Here is a 7,169-nt window from a genome sequence, read left to right on the forward strand (position 1 = left end):
GCGTGATGTGATGTGAGGTGTCGGGCTCTGGTCGTCGATCACGTTGCTCGAGGCGTCAATGATGAAGTAGGGGCAACAAGGACAAGTGAGGGTCACTGATGGATCACTAACCAACCTATACTAAGCAGTTTAGGATAAGCAGGTAAGGTACAACAACAGGCTATGCATCAGAATAGGAGCAATCAATAACAGTAGCAAAATCTAATGCAAGCATGAGAGAACGGAATGGGCGATATCGGGTTGATCAAAGGGGGGCTGTCGGCGTTCTGGGAACGAGGGTCCCCAGACTTGCCTGCCTGCGGCCCACGGCGTGGCTGTGCTGCAGGCCTGTACGGCCCATCTTCATCAGCAAGACATTCAAGACCCTCGCGAGGGGCCAAACCTCGCGAGGCGGACGACGCAAGACCTCCTTAGGAGCGGCCTCACCAGGCTGCCTCGCGAGGAGCAGAGAAATCAAGGCAAGGCAAACCTCGTGAGGCTCTCGTGGCGTGAGTCGTGACGATCAAGATCGGGCGGGCGCCAGGCGGGCGCTAGCGCGCACAGCGTCCTTGTTTCCTCTTTGGTGCTAAGGAGGCAACCGCAGGCGCGGAGTACCGAGGCATCAAGCAAAGGTTTCCATATCAGTGCAACGAGACCAAGACCAGCAGGACGGCAGGACGGAGGTCATCATGGAGCCCAAGACGGCGTCACCACCAGAGCCTTTTGCAGGCGAAGACCGCTTTTGTCGGGATAAGCTGTACTAGTTGTCCCCTTTCGAATTGGCCGTTGTTGGCTCCCTTCCCGCTCAATATTTGGGGAGAGGACCAGGGCCTATATAAGTAGAGCTAGCCACCACCGTAGAGGCAACTCATCTTGGACTGGATCCACTCCATCCTCACATCCATAAGTTCGTAGAGAACAAGAACACCTCAACCTCAGGAGGCTGTTCTTACCCTTGTACTGTTCATCATTAGCCCAAGAGGCAATCCATCCACCACCACACTGGAGTAGGGTATTACACCACAACGGTGGCCCGAACCAGTATAAATCTTGTGTTCTTTGTGCTGTGAGTTCGTCGAGTTCGTCCGCGAGATCTTAGCGAGCTACGGCGTAGATCGGTAGGGGGGAAATCTTCGCGCGCACCCAAGTGTTCGAACCTTGAGGGTTTTGCCGGAACCCGTGATCCGACATTTGGCGTGCCAGGTAGGGGTGCGCCGTAGCTCCTCTCCGCCAATCTACGCTGCGCCGCCACCGCACTTCGCCCTCATGGCAGGCGCCCCGCTGCCGACTCTGACGGCCGGCACTGACGACGGGGCCAGGGGCTCCGAGCCCTGGCCCCCGCCCTGCGGCGGGTGCGACGGCCGCCCAAGTTCAAGACGGAGATGCCGCCGTGCTACGACGGCGCGGCGGACCCGTCGGCTTTCCTGCTGGCATACGAGGAGGCCGTCCTCGAGGCCGGGGGCGAAGACAAGGTCATGGCCAACTGGCTCCCCATGGCCCTCGCCGGCGAGCCACGCGCCTGGCTGCTCAACCTCCCTGGTTCCACAGTGGCATCCTGGGAGGAACTCCGCGACTTCTTCACTACGCGCCACGCGGCACCGGTGCACCACGTGGTCGCGGCCCTGCTTGGCGGCTCTCAGGCGCCGCCTTCAGATCGCCACATCAAGCCGTTCCTCCGCCAGATTGGTGCTGCTTCCAAGTGCTCGGGGGCTCCACCGGTTGGGCTGCGCCTGAGGCCGACCTCACCTTCAGCTCAGAGGACCACCCCATCACCACCGCTGGCTCGGGCATGCTTCCGATGCTCTGCACGCCCACCATCTGCAGCGTGGCCGTCACCAAGACCCTCATCAACGGCGGTGCCGGCCTCAACTTGCTTTCCGTGGAGGCCTTCAGCCTTCTTCACGTGCCGCTCGAGCGGCTCAGCTTCAGCAAACCTTTCTCAGGAGTTGGTGGCGGCACCATCCGCTCCCTGGGGCAGATCCGCCTCCCCGTCACCTTCGGCATGCGCGACAACTATCGCACCGAGCTGGTCGACTTCGACATCGCCCGCATCGGCCTTTCGTACAATGCCATTCTCGGGTACCCAGCTCTGGCCCAGTTCATGGCGGCGACTCATCCGGCCTACAACCTCATGAAGATGCCGGGAAGCAAAGGCATCCTCACTGTCAAGGGGGACGCCAAGGAGGCCCTGGCAGCGCTCAAGCTCGCCCTCAAGACCGCTACGGCGGCGCAGCCTGCCGACGCGGGCACCTCCGAGCCCAAGGGAGACGCTTCAACCAAGAAGAAGCAGTTGTTCACACAAGACAATGCGGAAACCAAGCAGGTGCCAGTCAACGGGGACGGGTCCTCAGGAGCTACCTTTACCATAGGTGCCAGCCTCGACCCAAGCCAAGAGGAAGCACTGGTGAAGTTCTTGCGCACAAATAAGGATATATTCGCATGGGAGCCCAATCAGCTGGTGGGAGTCCCGAGAGAGGTGATTCATCATCATTTAAGGGTATGCCCCAATGTGCACCCTGTGAAGCAGCGGGCGAGACGGCAGTCCACGGAGAAGCAGGCCTTCATCATCCAAGAGACCCGCAAGCTGGAGGCGGCGGGTGCCATTCGCGAGGTTCGGTACCCCGAATGGCTGGCGAACCCCGTCGTACTGCCGAAGAAAGGCGGGAAGGAGCGAATGTGCGTCGACTTCACCAACCTCAACAAGACCTGCCCCCAAGATCCGTTCCCGCTCTCACGCATCGATCAGATCATCGACTCCACCGCTGAATGCGACCTGCTGTGCTTCTTGGATGCGTTCTCGGGGTATCACCAGATCAAGATGACGGTGGAAGATGTAGAGAAGACAGCCTTCCTGACCCCGTGTGGGGTGTACTGCTACACCTGCATGCCCTTCGGACTGCGCAACGTGGGAGCCACCTTTCAGCGGCTGATGCACATCGCCTTGGGGCGGCAGCTCGGGAGAAACACGGAGGCCTACGTCGACGACATTGTGGTGAAGTCCCGGGAGGCAAGGACCTTGATTCAAGACCTGGAGGAGACGTTCGCGAGCCTGCGCCAGGTGAACTTGCGGCTTAACCCAGAGAAGTGCATGTTCGGTGTCCCTTCCGGCAAGCTGTTGGGCTTCCTCGTGTCCCACAGAGGGATCGAGGCGAACCTAGAGAAGATCAAGGCCATTGAGGACATGAGCCCACCGCAGACCCTTAAGGAAATGCAGAAGCTGGTTGGTCGGGTAACTGCGTTGGGACGCTTCATCTCCAAGCTAGGAGAGTGCGCCCTACCCTTCTTCAAGCTGATGAAGAAGAAGGGCCCATTCGAGTGGACCCAGGAGGCCGGCCGAGATTTTCAAGACCTCAAGAGATGCCTGACCAGCCCTCCGGTGATGGTGGCGCCACGACCCCTCGAGCCCCTAGTACTCTACCTTGCCGCTACCCCGTACTCCGCCAGCGCAGCGCTGGTGGCGGTTCGGGAGGAGCACAAAGGCAAGGGTGCGCTGCGCAGAGCTACACCTGAAGGGATGCAAGATCAGGAAGGCGCCGCAAGAGCCTTAGCAGCGTCAACAGAAGACCAAGCTTGGCAGGACGACGTCATCGAGGTTCCGCAAGCAATCAGGCGTCAGGAGTTCCACCACCTCAGGAGACGTCCCAATTTTGGCAAGACACGAGCATCAGCAGCGCGTCGGCCCTCGTCGAACACCCGGTGTATTTTGTCAGCACTGTATTACGGGGTGCGAGGCGCGATACCCCATGCCTCAGAAGTTCCTGCTCGCGCTCTTGGTGGCCTCGCGCAAGCTGCGGCACTACTTCCAGGGCCACCGCATCAAGGTCGTCTCAGCCTACCCATTGGATAGGGTGCTCAGGAGCCCCAACTCTGCTGGAAGGGTCGCAGAGTGGAACATCGAGCTGCAGGCATTCCAGTTGGAGTTCAGCACTACTAGGGTCATCAAGGGAGCCGCGCTCGCTGATTTCATGGCGGAATGGACGGATGCCCCGACTCTTGAAGTAAGCGAAGACCAGTCCACCTCACCAGGAAGCGAGGCGCTAGACAGCTGGGTCATGTATTTCGATGGCGCCTTCGCGCATCAGGGCGCGGGGGCTGGAGCAGTACTCATCTCGCCCACTCAGGACAAGTTTTACTACGCTGTGCAGCTCTGCTTTCAGCAGGGCGAGAAGGTCTCCAACAACATTGCAGAATACGAAGGCCTCATAGCTGGCCTGAAGGCCGCGACAGCTCTGGGGGTGAAGCGCCTTACCGTTAAGGGCGACTCGCAGCTCCTTGTCAACTTCTCCAACAAGGTATACGAGCCGAGGGACGAGCATATGGAGGCGTACCTCGCGGAGGTGCGCAAAATGGAGAAGCAGTTCTTGGGCCTGGAGTTGCAGCATGTGCCCCGGGGCACCAACAAGGAAGCTGACGACATCGCCAAAAGGGCATCCAAGTGGCAGCCACAAGAGCCCGGCGTCTTTGAAGAACGGCTCTTCAAGCCATCGGCGACACCAACACTTTCAAGCGCAGCTCAGCCTCGGGAGGAGCTCCCACAGCCGCCTGCCACGGGAGCCCCAACCTGTGGCCCGACCTCAGGAGCTCGCCTGCTCTTGGCGCTTGAGCCCCAGGAGGGATGCTCTATCGAGGAATTCAAGGAGTATCTGATGCAAGGGACGCTGCCGGAGAAGGAAGAGCACGCGGAGCATGTGGCCCGACAAGCCACGGCGTACTGCATCCGGGACGGTGAGTTGTACAGGAAGCGGCCAAATGACATTTCTCTGCGCTGCGTTTCCAGGGACCAGGGGAAGGAGTTGCTAATTGACATACACGGCGGGGACTGCGGGCACCACTCGTCATCACGGACCCTCGTCGGCAAGGTATTCCGCAGTGGGTTCTACTGGCCCACTGCGCTCAACGACGCAGCTGAGCTGGTGAAGTCCTGCAAAGCCTGCCAGTTCCACGCCAAGCAAATCCATTAGCCCGCTCAGGGCCTCCAGACCATTCCGCTTACATGGCCGTTCGCGGTCTGGGGGCTGGACATCTTGACCCGTTCTCTCGAGCGCCTGGGGGCTACCGCTACCTCTACGTCGCCATCGACAAGTTCACCAAGTGGGCGGAAGTGGAAGCCGTCCGCACCATCCCAGCTGGCTCTGCTGTCAAGTTCATCAAGGGCCTCGTGAGCCGCTTCGGGGTTCCCAACCGCATCATCACAGATAACGGCTCGCAATTCACCAGTAACCTCTTCAAAACCTACTGTGCTAACCTTGGAATGCAGATTTACTACGCTTCGGTGGCACACCCCAGGAGCAATGGTCAGGACGAACGTGCCAACACGGAGGTCCTGAGGGGCCTCAAGACCAGGACCTCCAAGAAGAAGCTCGAGGCCTGCGGCAAGGGCTAGCACGACGAGCTCCAGTCCGTGCTGTGGTCCATCCGCACCACCACCACCAAGCCAACGGGCGAGACCCCGTTCTTCCTTGTCTACGGAGCCAAAGCGGTCCTTCCTCACGAGGTCAAGCATCGCTCCGCACGGGTCCTAGCGTTTGATGAAACGCAGTAGGACGCCACGCGGGGGATGGACCTCGTGCTGGGGGAGGAACGTCGTCGTGAAGCGGAACTGAGGGCGGCAACGTACCAGCAGGCGCTGCGGCGATATCACTGCCGCAACATCTGCTCCAGGATGCTCGAGGCAGGCGACCTCGTCCTGAGGCGGGTCCTCTCCAGGGAAGGTCTTCACAAGCTCTCACCTATGTGGGAGGGCCCGTTCAGTGTCGTCCATGTCTCCAGGCCTGGCGCCGCGCGCCTGGAGACACAGGACGGGGTACCCATCCAGAACGCCTGGAACATCCAGCACCTCCGGAAGTTCTACCCATAAAGCAAGGCCCAGTGCCTGTGAAGCAAGGCCCAGTGCCTGTGAAGAAAGGCCCAGTGCCTGTGAAGAAGGCCCGGTGCCTGTGAAGAATCGCCGCCTGTGACACTCTCACGTAATAATGAGTGGGGCTGTACACGCCCTGGAGTCTCAGGAGTGCCGCCCTCGGGCCTCGGGGGCTCCCTCCCACGCCTAGTGGCAGCACTTAGCTCCGCACTGGTGAGAAGATGTCAGGACCGGTTTTTCGGGATATTAATTTCCCAGAAAACGGCCTTTGTGCTCACCAGCCCCAGGATTACTGTTAGCTGATACGGCACCAACTTGATACAAGAAATTCCAAGCAAAGTACAAAATATGTAGTACAAGACCATTGTGGCCTAGGAGTACAACACTTGGTTTCTAGTGGTTGATGGCAGAAGCGGTTTGTGGTTCATCTGCGTCTATGGGACTCCATTTCCCACAAGAACAGCTGACCAGGATAACTCCTATCTTTGCGAGGCTGCTATCATCATTGCGTAGGTTCCGGGGCTGTCATCGCAATGGTCTCTCCAAGCAAGGAATCTGGCCAACATAATAGCCAGGGACAAGCCAGTGAGTACGTTTGAATGTACTCGCAAACATTATGAACACGAGTATAATATGATAAGGGAGTAATCATGCTCCGAAATATTTTATGATGATAACGTCTGTCACGAAATAAACGAAATCCGTGATGCACGCATGCAGGTAAAATATGAACATGCAATACGGGAGTAGAAATAGAATGCACTGCTCGAGTGTCTGAAATGACTCCTCGAAAGGGTGCAAATGAATTAACAATGCCGTAGTCGGGCGTCTGAGCGACACCACAAAAGGGCTTATAAAGAATAATTAAATAACAAGCATGCCGCAGTCAGGCGTCTGAGCGACACCACATAAATGGCTTATAAAGAATAATTAAATAACAAGCATGCCGCAGTCGGGCGTCTGAGCGACACCACATAAAGGGCTTATAAAGAATAATTAAATAACAAGCATACCGCAGTCGGGCGTCTGAGCGACACCACAGAGAGGGCTTATATAAGAATAATCACAGTGAATATCCAGGAGGTAGAACCGTCCCAGGGATACTCAATAATTCAAGTAATGTAAATGGTTAGTCCATAATAATAATAAACATAATCCTCATATGTCATAGGTCATAATCGAAGTTCTAGTCTAGCCGTTTCTCCATCCGAAAACCGTCACTAGACCCATCTCAGACTGTAGTCCTTACCCATGGACGTGGCTATCCGAATAGATATAACCTCTGCAGAGGGTGTACTCTTTACCCACGAGTAACGGATTTATTTAGTCCATC

Source organism: Aegilops tauschii, chromosome 2, assembly GCF_002575655.3.
Source record: "Aegilops tauschii subsp. strangulata cultivar AL8/78 chromosome 2, Aet v6.0, whole genome shotgun sequence".
Taxonomy (NCBI): domain Eukaryota; kingdom Viridiplantae; phylum Streptophyta; class Magnoliopsida; order Poales; family Poaceae; genus Aegilops; species Aegilops tauschii.